At 58.7% G+C, this 13025-nt stretch overlaps 1 long non-coding RNA gene across 1 annotated transcript; it reads left to right on the forward strand.

Moving 5' to 3' along the window:
• Nucleotides 1–734: 734 nt before the first annotated feature.
• LOC145717350 (uncharacterized) lies at nucleotides 735–4028 on the forward strand. Its single transcript, XR_014140503.1, has 3 exons — nucleotides 735–832; nucleotides 2534–2602; nucleotides 3650–4028. It is a non-coding gene; the product is annotated as an uncharacterized LOC145717350 (long non-coding RNA).
• The last annotated feature ends 8997 nt before the right edge of the window (nucleotides 4029–13025 follow it).

The raw sequence follows: 13025 nt of genomic DNA on the forward strand, positions 1-13025 counted from the left end.
TGTCTGTGGGGGGTTGGGGGGGTGGGTGCTCAGGGTCTGCGGAGCAGCCAGATGGAGCTCTGACGTGCAGGGGGACACGGGGTAGTAGTCAGATGGGGGGTTGGGGTCAGGGCTGAGGGAGGCCTTTGCCAAGAGCAGCCAGACTGGCCGTGGAGAGGGCAGCCCAGGGGCGCCCAGAACAAGGGCGGAGCGCTGTGAAGAGCTGGGGCAGGGGAAGCAAACTTGCCGAGGGATTCCAGCACCAGTGAGATTCTGTCCCTGATCCTGAAACCCCTCCCCGCCAGGCACCACAATAAGGGGGATGGCCCATTTCCCACACCCTCCCGCCTCTCCTGGGGGGGCGGTTCTGGGGTCCCCCTGACCAGCCCTAAAGGGGGTCCGGGCCCACCAAGGCGGAGCGAGGTCTCTCAGGGCTGCAGTCCAAAGGTGCCGGTGTCCCTGAGCTCCCAGGGGCCGGGGTGCGCGCCTCTCCCCGCCGCAGTCACGGCGCTGCTCCCCTCCAGGGCCCGGCGGCCGCTCGGTGCGGCGTGTGCGGGGACGGCACGGACGCGCTGCGGTGCGCGCACTGCGCCGCCGCCTTCCACTGGCGCTGCCACTTTCCCGGGGGCGCCGCCCGGCCAGGGTGAGTGCGGCGGCTGGGGCGCCGGGCCGGGGAGGGACACCGGGGGCCAACGGCGCGCCCCCCCGCCCCCGCCCACACACACCGACACCCTCGTCCGCTGTGCGCAGGGCGGTCCCGCGCTGCAGATCCTGCTCCGGAGATGCCGCCCCGGCCCCCGAGGAGGGGGCCCCCGCCCCGAACCCCGCCCGCGCTGCGCCGGGGCCTGCCAAGGTCAGTGCTACCCGGGGAGGCGCGGACCCCTCGGGGTTGGGGGGCCAGCACACCTCCAGGTCCCCTCCAGGCGCCAGCTTCGCGGGTGTGCACCAATGAACCCCTTGTTCGTTGTTTTTATACAATACAGTTGTTCAAATAGACTCCTTTTTGATAACATCTGTTTGAAAGGGAAACCCACTAAGCAATAGTGGAATGAGATGCCAGTTGGATGCATCTGTTTCACGATGACCGAGCCCAGCCCCAAGTCCCCCCTCTCCCAGCCCCTGGGGTCACGTATCCCCCCCGTGGGGTGGGGGTGAGGCGGAAGCAGCAAGGAGGCTCCACACCTGGGATGAGCAAGCATACTGGACTGCCCGGTGTGACCCGGCCCTGTACTGGGCTCCTAGTCCTCCAGCAGTGGCGGGCTGGGACCCTCTCCGGCCCCATCCTGCAGCCAGCCGGAGCCCTTGGGGAGAACAAGCTGTCTGTGGTCATTACTCTGCCTTCCTGCTGAGCCGCAGTGGTCCTGGGAACCTGGGGGGTGGGAGTCCTGGGCGCTCCTACAGGAGCCTCGCGGTGGTACATCTCCCGCAGCAGGGGCCTTCCTGACCATGTCCCTGCCCCCAGGACAACCTCTGAGGGCCCTGGGGGAGGTGGTAAGTCCTACCCCCATCTGTGGCCCACCCTCCTTCCCAGCTGCACCGCGTACTCCCCCGAACACACTGCATGGGTACCAGGCCAGCCCAGGCACTGGGGGCCGAGGCCCTGCCCACGAGGGGGCTCGGTGCAACCCCGCGGCTTGGCCTGGCCCACACCCGCCTGTGTGCAGTGTGCAGATTGGCCTGGAAGCCTCCCATCATCCCCACCCTTCTGCACTGAGTGTGCGCAAGCCCTCTCGGGGAGGGGGGGGGCACCTCCACCCCCGCCAGGAGGGGGTCCTGCCCTCCAGAAGATGCTTCCTCATTGACACCTGGGGTCTTTGCTTTTAAAAGACCTTGTTCTTGTGATGTAAAATGTAATGACCTTGGAGAGTGACTTGTCCCAGCCCCCTTGACCCCTCCCCTAGCCCCACCTCTCCCAGGTGCAGACACAAGAATGTGGGTGTGGCCCCGGGTCTTTTCCCCGGGGCCCCTGCACACCCTGGAGGCTGTGCTCCTCCTTCCCGCCCTGGAGCTGCTGCTGCCCCCGGGGCCGGTGTTGATGAGCTGAGATTTGGCTATTTTGAGCCAGAACCTGGCAGTATCCTGGGTGGTTCACCCCTTGCCCAGGGGCACCGTGGGCCCTGGCAGCCTTTGTTGGATGGTTGAATGGCTGGCATTGGACCAGGAACTTTACTCTCTGGGCCTCAGTTTCCCCGTCCATGACAGGGTCCCTGCTAGCTGGTTCTCTTAAGTTGCCTGGCTTTCCCCAGAAGGAGGCATGTAGCATGCGGAGGCCGGCAGACCTGGGGGCCTCGGGGAACCAGCTTCCAGCAGCGCCAGGACCCTGGCCGGCAGCCCCGAAGCTCGCTCATGCCCACCCTGCCTGTGCCCACCACCCTGGGAGGAGCCGGGTGTTAGAATTCAGATCCTGGGGCCCTGGGCAGGGCAGCACCCCCACTGCCCTGGCGTGAGCCTCTGCCCCCAGGCCCCTGTTGCCTCTGCAGGGAGTCCTGCTTTGTTTCGGCCGTCCCTAGCAGGGGTGCGGAAGTCAGGCTGACCTCCCTTTCCTGGGCTCCAGGCAGGAGACGGTTCTGCTGGTCACGAGCCGGTTCTGCACAGGGATGACCTGGAGTCCCTGCTAAGCGAGGTAATGCATCACCCCGCAGGCCTTCCACCAGCCCCTCCTCCTCCAGGCTGGTCTCCAGGCTGGGCTTCCACCAGCCCCTCCTCCTCCAGGCTGGCCTCCAGGTTGGGCTTCCACCAGCCCCTCCTCCTCCAGGCACCCAAGCCTCGGGGCGGCTGGGAGATCCCTGTCTCTGGGTGCACTGAGCACCACAGGCCTATGCTGGCCCCTCCCCGCACATGCGGGAGCCCTGAGCACACAAAGGAACCCAAAGGGGGCCCTGAGCCCTTCCTGCATCTAGCCCTGTCCGGAGGTCCTAACCCCCCCGGGGCCATGGGCTGCAGAACCTCAGCACCAGCACTGTGGAAGCCTGATGTCCCCGAGGGGTGGGGCGGGCAGCCCGGAACCTCTCAGTGGACCACCTTCAGTGGGCCTCTCATGGCCCCCTATCAACCCAGGCCTCTCTGCCCTAAGATGAACAGCTACAGTCACTGGGAAGAAAATGGGGCTTTTAGGGATTCCGTCTTCTTTTGACAGGAGGTCAGACTCCTCCAGCCATACCCAGAGCCAGGCGGCCCACATGTGTCCTCCTTGGGACATGGGGCCCTGCCCTGTGCGGTGGGCTGGGCACAGGGGGGTCCCACACAGTGCAGGTGTCTTTGTGGGGGAGCCCAGACCCCATAGCTCTGGCTGGGGTGGCCGCCTGAGACCGTTGGAGAGAGGGGCAGACTCACCAGCCCCTTCTGGTGCGGTCACCCCACTCAGCTGGAATATTGGGCCTCCTCATGACCCCTCCATCCTGGGGGAGCGTCAGGCCCCTGAGCACAGTGAGGGAGAGAGCCCCAGAAGAAGAAGGAGGCAAAACAGCCGCAGTGGCCACGCCCTGTGCTTACAGGACGCTATGACGGAGCACTGGATGAGGAGCCCTCCCTCGACTGACATGTCTTGTGGTGCCTCGGGCCTCAGTTTCCCTACCTCTGAATAGGAGGGTGACCCTGGAGGCCAGGGTATACACACCTGTCCCCTGGGGCTCTGGCAGGTCCCCGAGGCCTCTGCTCTGCTGTCTTGCAGCACTCCTTTGACGGCATCCTGCAGTGGGCCATCCAGAGCATGTCCCGCCCGCTGGCCGAGGCGCCCACCTTCCCCTCCTGATCCAGGATGGCTGGGGTCTGCGGGGCAGCACTGGGGGAGGGGAGGCCCCAGGAGACGCGGCCTCAGCTGAGCGCGGACCCCCTCTCCCATCTCCGAATCAAGAGATGCCAGTGAGCTCCCACTTGTGCTCATGGTGGCCTGCTCTGAGAAGGACCAGCAGGACACACTCCCCACCCCGGGAAGCCAGATTAGGACCAAGAAAAACGGAAAGGTCCCCGCGTTGTCCACACTCGGCTTGTAGCCTGCTTGTCTTCGTGGACACACGAGGCATTGTGTGTACTCAAATAAAAGCCACTCCTGTGGGGGTTTGACATGCTCTCCAGTGGGCTGTGGGTCCCTGCATTTCCGGTGCCCAAAGTGTAGGCCATGCTGGTGGGAAGGGAGAGGCCCACGCGCAGGAATGGCCCCGAGAAGTGGACGGCGCGCTCCTTTCTCTGCTGGCTCCCCTCCGCCCCCAGTGAGATCCAAGCCCGAGGTCTGGGCCCGCCCACCTCTGCTGCCCCCTTGTGCCCCCACGGCCTCCGTCCCTCCCAGAGCCTCCAGGGCTGAGAGCTTCCTTCCCTCGGTGCTCCACGTCCCACACGTCTGCCCCAGCGCCACCTCCTTGTTCAGTGAGACATTTATCCAAGAAATGATCTCCCCTATCGTGCATATTTGTCCAGGCACGGGGGTCCGAGAGGGATATTCCAGCTGGAGGGACAGATCGCGCGCGCAAGAGGCAGGTGACCACTGTGAGGCATGAAGCAGGACCAGGGCCGGGGCGGGAGGATGCTGGGGGTGGAGGTGGAGATGGCAGGTGCAGGGACAGACACCAGGTCAGGTGGTCGGAGTGCAGGGCGCTGCACGGACACCGCCGCCCCTTACTTTCCTCACGGGCAGATGCTGGCCCACGGCTGGGGGCCCCGGGCCCCAGGACGCTGTCTAGAACACAGCTGCTGGGTCACTTGTGGTGGCAGGAGACGTCGGGCTGCCAGAGCCCCCCACCCGCAGGCCCCTGTGGTGGAACGCCCGGATGGGGAGGGGGGATGGCCACAGGCCATGTGTGGGCAGCAGAGCTGTGGGACCTGCGCTGACTTGGATGGCGGCTTGCATCCCCACCCCGGGCAGCTCAGGCAGGGAGCAACGTCAGAAATAGGATTCATGGGCTCTGGCTGGCTCACCCTGCTCCTCCGGAGACCTCCAGGGCCCCCCGGTCCACACACGGGCTTCTTAGGCAGCCCCTTGGGAGTGGGGCAGGGAGGGATGGGCCCATCTAGGACAGCTGTGCTTTAGGGTCAGGTCAGGGCTGGGGAGGCCAAACCAATGCCCAGTGGTCGGGGTAAGAGTCCCACGATCCTTGGTTGAGTTGCTTGTTCAAACAAGGACGCCCACCGAGGTGGACATTGCTGTTTTGGGAGCAAGCAGGCAGCTGGCCCGGCCAGGCCATGTGGGCAGCAGTGGGACAGACAGACAGTGGGACAGCAAGGCCAGGAGGGGCGCCCACCATGTGGATGCAGCTCAGAGGGTGGATGGCTTTTCTGGACTGGGACAGACAGAGACAGGCTTTGGGAGGGAGTGCCTACAAGCAGGCCCAGGCTGGCTCGCCCAGAGCGGGGTGGGAGCACAGAGGGGCAGCCCTCCCCTACTCACAGCACCCTGCTTCCCGAGAGCCCTCTCTTCCCCCACAGATGGAGCGCCGCTGGGCCCTGAGCCCACCTGTCCCGGCCCCCAGCCCTCACTGATGGGATGGAGTGGGGCTGGACCTTGAGCAGCCGATGGGGGGGCCGTGGTGGGGGAGCTGACAGGGCGAACCCATGTGCCTCCAACACCATGCCCAGATGTGTCCACATCGCTCCCCCACCCCCACGAATGCACCCCGACCACAAATCCCTGTGTCACTGTGCACAGACGTGGGCTGGCCTGCCTCTCAGCTCAGGGCAGCCCTGGCACCACTGGGTCGACCCCTGGGGGCTCCGGGGCCTGGAGACCCCAGCTCAATCAGAATCCCTCTATAGACGGGTCCACGGAGGCCCCCTGGGGGCTCAGGGCTCCCGCTGGTGGCCCACCCTGGCTCATCTCCTCCTGGGGACTTGAGCCCCTGAGTGCCTGAGCCCCCCTCACCCGACCACACCGTGGGCCACACGGCTTCGTGGGCGCCTCTGCCAGGCGGCACTTCCATCCTTGCGAATCCGCGAGTCCTGCCTGTGGTGAGCGCGCCAGAGATGCAGAGGGACCCCCGCCCCCGCCCCCGGAGGCCAGGAGGGGGCTCGTGCCCGCGTCTTCGGTGGCTCACTCCTGGCCGTGAGCCTGCACTCATGTGACCGTCGTGTGCCTGCCTCGGGCATCTCAGACAGGAATACAGGCGGGCCCTGCGGCTCTGACGGACATCCCACCCGCTGTGGCGCGTCCGCTTGCTGTCGTCCGTCTGTCTGTGGGTTTGGAAGTCTGTCTTGCTCATCCAGCATGGGAACAATGTCCGTCTCGGTAACAGCCTGAAGCGCGTGGCTGTTAAGCGAGCGAGCAGGTGCACGCGGGACTGAGCTGGCCCTTCTGCCCCAGCGCCCGCCACACAGGTTTCCCACCGCGTGGCTCCCGAGGCCCCTCCCGAGGGCTCCGTGTCCTCACCTGCTGGGCCCTCTGCGTGGCCCTCATCCCCTCGACGGACAGGCCCCAGCAGATTGGGTTAGGACCCCCCCCGTGACCTCGCTTTAACCGAAGCACCTCTGTAGGGGCCTGTGTCCAAATGCCGTCCCACTCTGAGGTGCTGAGGGCCGCCCTCTGTAGGAGCCCTGGTGGGGGTTGGCCCCAGTGCCCCCACCTCGGTGTTTCTTCTCCTCCATCCACCCTGAGGTGCCCCACCTGCTCCTTGGCCTTAAATCCCACGTCTGGGGCTGTGTTCGGACTTGAGCCCGAGCCCTCTGCCCTGCTGCTGTGGTCCCGGGAAAAGTCCCTTACTGTTGTTAGCAAGCGCCCTGAGTATTTTTTTCTTTAGCGAGGACACGGCAGGGCCAGAATACCAACATCAGCTCTTCCAATCCAAAGAGTCAGCAGAAGCCTGTGGACAGGCCAGCACTTGGCTGGAAGCTCAGTTGTCACTGTTTCGAAATTATTAACAATTTACGGGCAAGGGGTCTGAGTTTCATTTTGGGCCGGGCCCTGCAGCCAGTCCTGCCCTGAGGTGCCCGGTCCTGTTCGGTGGACTGAGTGGGACGGACTGGTTCAGGGTCAGAGACATGGCTCACTAGTGGGTGAAGAGCCTTGTGCCTGTGGACATGCCCTGTGGGCTCAGAAAAAGGCAGTATTTCTGGACACAGACTCAAGATAGCAAAACAGGGCTGGCGCTCCTGCCCGTAACCTGAACTGGACGGAACTCATGCCTCATACATGCACCCTGGGCAAGAACTTTGGAGTCACCCAGCAGTGAACCCTGTGCTTTAAAGACAGTTTTGAGGGCCACGCCTCTGCCGATTTTCATTGGGCTCTGAAAGCCCCTCTGGGAGGGGTCTCACGGGGCTGCAGGGATGGGCCACTCTGCTCCAGCTGCAGAATTTCCTTCAGCCGCCCACCCGCAAACCAGCTCAAAGCTGCCTGATAACTGGCGAGTCCACGTGATGTGCCCCACGCAGCCCAGCCAGAGGGCCTCAGCCCCCTGGCAGAGACATACCGACCAGAGGAAGCCCGTTCCTGTGTGTGATGAGGACACAGCTGCACCCCCGTCCCACGGAAGCCCCTCGTCCTTGTCCACACCCGCCTCTCCGTCCCTCAGCCCGCACTCCCGTTGTGACTGTCTTTTGTCTAGTTACTTGCTCACTGCCTGTCCCCTCCAGACCGTGTGTGCCGAGGGCAATCTGTGTTGTAGATGGTGCAGAGACCAGGCTGACCAGACCCAGTGCAGGGCTGGTCGGCAGATACTTGCAGAATTAGTGAATACTTTGAAAATGAACCAAACATTCAGTATTCAAGGAATATTTTGAGAAATAGTGTTATATCCACAGATTGGGATATTATCCAGATACTAGAAATGCTGAGTACAAGCCTGGTAGGGAAACAGATGAGTATTAATTTAAATTAAATGTATTTACTTACATATTTATATATTTTTATTTACATATATCTATGTATGCACACATACGTACATAGAATACATGTATGTATAAAGAGAGAAGGTATATAGAGTGTATATGTACAGGATATATACAAAAAGAGAATATACATATGTGGATAAATATATGTACATATGTGCATATGTGAATATGCAAGCGTGTGTGCACACGCACAGGGAGAGAGAAATACTAGGAGGAAACACTAAACAACGAACACAGGTTGTTACAGCAGGGATTATGGATGATTTTTCCTTTGTAAGTTGTTCTCATTCAGATTGTTTTTAAATAACTGCAAGAGTATGATTTCTGAAAGGCACATCCACCTCATGCCGGACACGCGAGCCCCCGTGGGTGGGTGGTCGCCCACCGCTGCCCCAGCCCAGGCCTGCCAATCTCGACAGAGCCTGTGCACAAGTGAGTGAATAAGTGAATGAATGAGCACCACCTTGCACTCCCCATTTCAGCATGGTGCTTCCTACGGCGGAGCTGGGGCTCCCGCTGCCTGTTCTCTGGACAGCCCTCATCATGCCCACAGGAGCTGCCTTTACACAGAGATGAGGGGCAGCCGCGGGATGAGGCAGGACAATAGCCCTGCCACAGCTGAAGGGCCTCATGGGAGGGTGGGGTGGGTCTCCCAAGTGGACCTCCAGCAAGGTTGGCACCAACACTGTCCCACCCTGTGTCCCCAGGCTTTCTGGTTGGGCCTCCTAAACACCCCATAGATCCGCCCCCTTCTCTGCCGTCACCACCGTAGAACCAGCCAACACTGCTGGTGCCTGCAGGGATAGCCACCTGCGCCCACTGCCTCTACCCCCAGAATCGTCCCTCCCCTCCGTCCTCCACCCAGAGAGGCCTTCCTGAAGACCCTTCAGAGGAGGGGATGGGGTGAGCATTCTACTGCTCTCTCTACTCAAGTGCGTGCTTGAAACCCAATGCAGCAAAATGGGAAATGAAGCCCACGAGCAAAGACAAAACCCCAACGACAGACCCTCAGGTCCTTTGCAAGCAGCGAGAAGGTGATCACAGTCCCCAATTCAGCCCGTAGCCAAGTCAGCTGCCCATCTTCCCAGAGAAGCCTCCCAGCACTCACTGTTGACCTGCGCCACCTCCCCAGGCAGGTCCCTGCCCTGCTCCTCTGTCAGACTCTGGACTGCATTTGTAGCACTTGTTGTCTCCCCATGGCCCACGGACCATCAGCCAGGGACAGGCAGACGAAGCTTGTGTTAGGAGCCCTGGCTTAACCTACCTTAACCACGATGGTCAACGTTCCTCATACATGACCAAGAGCAAGAAACAAAAAGAAATAAAGCTGAGTGGGTGAAAGAAGAGACTTGGAATGGAGGAGAGAATGTTAAAAAATTAAATGAAACTAGCAAGATCCTTAGGGAGATGGGTCCTCTATTTATGAGATAAGAACAGGACTCTGTTCAAAGGAACGTTCAGAGAACAACTCTTGAAAGTCAAAACCATGCCAGCAGAAAAAGAGAACTTCACACAAAGTTGAGATATCAAGTGAAAGAAATCTCTGAAAGTAGAGCAGAAACGAGTTAGAACATAGGAAAGTACAGACAATACACAGAGGTGATCAGCCCAGGATCCAAGCTGTAAAGGGCGGGAGCTCCTGGGAGAGGGAAGGGGAGAGCAGAGCAGAAGAAGTCCTTGGTCAAACAATTCAAGAACTTGTCCCAGACAGAAAACACGCACCGCTGCATTGGGAGGATGCAGCGTGTGCCCAGCCCCGCCGTGGGAAGAAGACCCGCTGAGGCACTTCATCATGGAATTCCACAACACCTGGGAAAGGAAGATTCTACAAGCTTCTGGAGAGAGAATATTGGGTTGTGTGCAAATGGTGAGGAGTCAGAGTGGCTTTGACTTCTCAATAGCAACTTTGGAAGCCATAGAACAATGGAATGCACCTCCCCGATTCTGTAGGAAGATGCTTTCTAACTAAAATTCTATCTACAGCAAATCTCCATTTGGGTGTCAGGGTAGAGCAATGTCAATTCAAACATGTGCAGAGCCTCAAAAAATGCCTCCCATGAGCACTTCATCAGGAAGGAGCATGTGCCCCATCCAGATTTGGGAACAGGTAGACATGAGATGCACAAAGGACACTGATGATGACAGAGATCCTAGGGCTGACAGGTGCACACCTGATGGGGATGGCCGCCATCCACACTGGGGCAGCAGACCTCAGGGCACAGTTTGAGGGCTGCCTCTCCCCCAGAAAGACATTGTCCCCACCATCGTTCCATCTTCATAGTCTGAGGGCAGACGGCCAGGTGAGTGGCCCAGATTATCTGTGCCTGACGTGGTGTCACTGTGACCGATGAGGCTCTTTTTTCCCTTCTGTGATAATAGGAAATATATATTTGTCCTTTTTCTCCCAGATTCCCGACACAAGAGCTTCTAAAACCCTGGGGATTTCCTGCTGTATAGGGCCGAGAGGAGCACCTTGTGTTACTCAAAACAAGCCCCGTTCAACCACACCTGAGGATATGTCAATGAGGTGACTCTTGGAGGATGGGAGACTGGTCACCAGAAGCAACCAGTGATCAGAGAGTGGGAGCTTTCAGCCACCCCCAACCTCAGAGAAAGGCGAGGGGCAGAGATTGAGTTAATTACCAATGGCTGGCGATGTAATCAATTGTGCTAGCATGATGGAACCCCCATAAAAACCCTAAGCACAGGGGTTTGGAGTGCTCCTGGGTTGGTGAACACACCCACCTGCCAGGAGGGTGGTGCACCAACTCCTGGAGGACAGAAAGCTTCTGCACTTGGGACCCTTCTGGACCTTGCCCTATGGACTTCTTCATCTGGCTGTTCATCCGCATCCCTTACCATATCCTTTCTAATAAACCAGCAATAGTAAGTAAAGTGCTTTCCTGAGTTCAGTGAGCTGTTCTAGCAAATTATCAAACCCGAGGAGGGGGAGTTGTGGGAACCCCCAAAATGTGGCCAAGTGGGACAGAAGTGTGGGTGACCTGGGGCCCCACCACTTATGACTGGCATCTGAGGTGGAGACAGTCTCGTGGGGCTGAGCCCTTAACCTGTGGAGTCTGACCCTAACTGGGTAATTAGGGTCAGAATTGAATTAAATCGTTGCCCACCCAGTTGGTGTTGGAGAATTGGTTGGTGTGGGAAAAACTTCCAGACACACTCCATGTCAGAAAACATTCGATGTTTTCTGTGCAATTGGGACATGCATTTCATCTTCTGAGAGCCAGGAGGGGGCCCTCAGTTTGCTTGGCAGCAGGAAAAACCAGCCCATTCCCCAATTACATGCCTGCCTAATGTCTAGGACCTGCCCACACCACAGCCCTGCTGACTTGTCTCCCTGGAAGGGACTGGTGGTGGCTTTAAATCATGTCACCACATTCTTTGATCTCCATTTCTTCAAGAGGGGGAGCTCTCCCCTTGAGCGTGGGCTGAACTTAGCAACTTGTTTCTAAAGGACAGAATGTGCTGGAAGTGCCATGTGGGACTCCGGAGTTTAGGTCATCGAAAGCACTGTGGTTTTCCCCTTGGATCACTTTCTCTGGGGCGAGCCAGCACCATGTTTGAGGACACTGAAGCGACCACAGCCACGTGTGGGTGCTGTAGCAGAAGCAGCCGCTCCAGCCCCAGTCGAGCCTGCAGATGATGCAGCCACCCTCACAGGAGATCCTGAACCAGAACCACGCAGTGGAGTCACGCTCTAAGCCCTGGCTCTCAGAAGCCATGAGATCATAAATGGGTGTCGCTTTACAGGCCTCCAAGTCTCGGGGTACTTTGTCACGCAGCAACAGTATCTGATGCTGCAGCTCTCAGGGAGATGGGCAGACCGTGGCCCAGAGAGGATTCCGTTTCTGCGAGAGCTTCAGTCCAACAGCGGTTACAGTGGCCTTTCCTTGCCCAGGGACCTTTGTGTTTGCCACTTAGCTTTGCACAGCTAAACCATGCGTTTTTAAGCACACACACACACGGGCATACATACACACGTGTAAAACTGGAAGAAAGGCAAGAAAATGGTGAACGAAAGCATCAGCATATTGGTTACCCCGGAGGGAACATCCGGTGTGTGGTTCACACTCTCTCTCCTGGCCATAGCGCTTGCTGTGTTTGTACTTTCTGCGGTTAAATAAGATGCGCGGTGGTCTCTGTTCACACTCACCACTCCCCCGGCCCCCTGCCCCCTGCCAATCCCAAACCTCTACTCTTTCCCAATATTCCACACAATGGAATGGTTTTCTTGGAAAAAAAAATTTTAAATGCTGTTAGTTACTCTCTTTATTCATTATTATCATCATTATTTGTGATAAAAAGACTTAGCATGAGGTTTTTAAAAAAGATTTTATTTGTTGGAGAGAAAGCATGCACAGGGGTGGGGGAGAGGGGCAGAGGGGGAGGCAGAGGGAGAGGAAGAATCTCAAACAGACTCCAAGCTGAGCATGGAGCCTGCTGTGGGGCTCAATCCCACCACCCTGAGATCATGATCTGAGCTAAAACCAAGAGTTGGATGCTCAACCAACTGAGCCACCAGGCACCCCAGCATGAGCTTTAAGGGTACACTGCAGAATTGTGAACAGGTGCCGTGCAGGACCATGGAGCTCCAGGACTCATTCATCCTGCAGAACGGATCTCTGCCCCCCTTTGACTAATACCTCCCCGTTTCTCCTACCACAGCAATGGACTCTCTTTAGGCAAACCTTTTATCAGAACATAACACATAAAGAAAATGCACAAATCATAGGTGATCAGCATGCTGCATTTTCATAAAGCAACCACGCCCTGTCACCACTCAGCTCAGGAGACAGAATGTTACCTGCATCCCAAGACTCCTCGTGGCTGTCTGGGCCTTCCCAATCGCCAGTCCTGGGTAAGGGCCCCTGCAGGATGGGCACTTTTCTGGGGAGCCCCTTATTTGGTTCACAGGGATTCTCGGGACAAGTCTCCCTGAGGGTGGGGGCCAGGCTGTTTTGCGTTCTGGCTGGTCCCCACTCCTGGGGTCCTGGCTCACAAGAAGGGCTCCATCATTCCACCTGGCTGACCCATGGACCATGCAAGGTGGAGGCCATTGTCCTGATCCAGGTCCCAGCCCCCATATGACTTTGGTGTGCAAGTTTTCCAAGGGTCCAGCAGGTGTTTATTGAAGCAGGAATGAACAAGTGAAGGCTGGCTGGTTGGTTTTGCTCTAACTTCCATTCGGCATCCTAATCAAGCAGCCGCACCCT

This window comes from Leptonychotes weddellii, chromosome 1 (assembly GCF_054177405.1).
Source record: "Leptonychotes weddellii isolate Sample4059 chromosome 1, ASM5417740v2, whole genome shotgun sequence".
Lineage (NCBI taxonomy): Eukaryota > Metazoa > Chordata > Mammalia > Carnivora > Phocidae > Leptonychotes > Leptonychotes weddellii.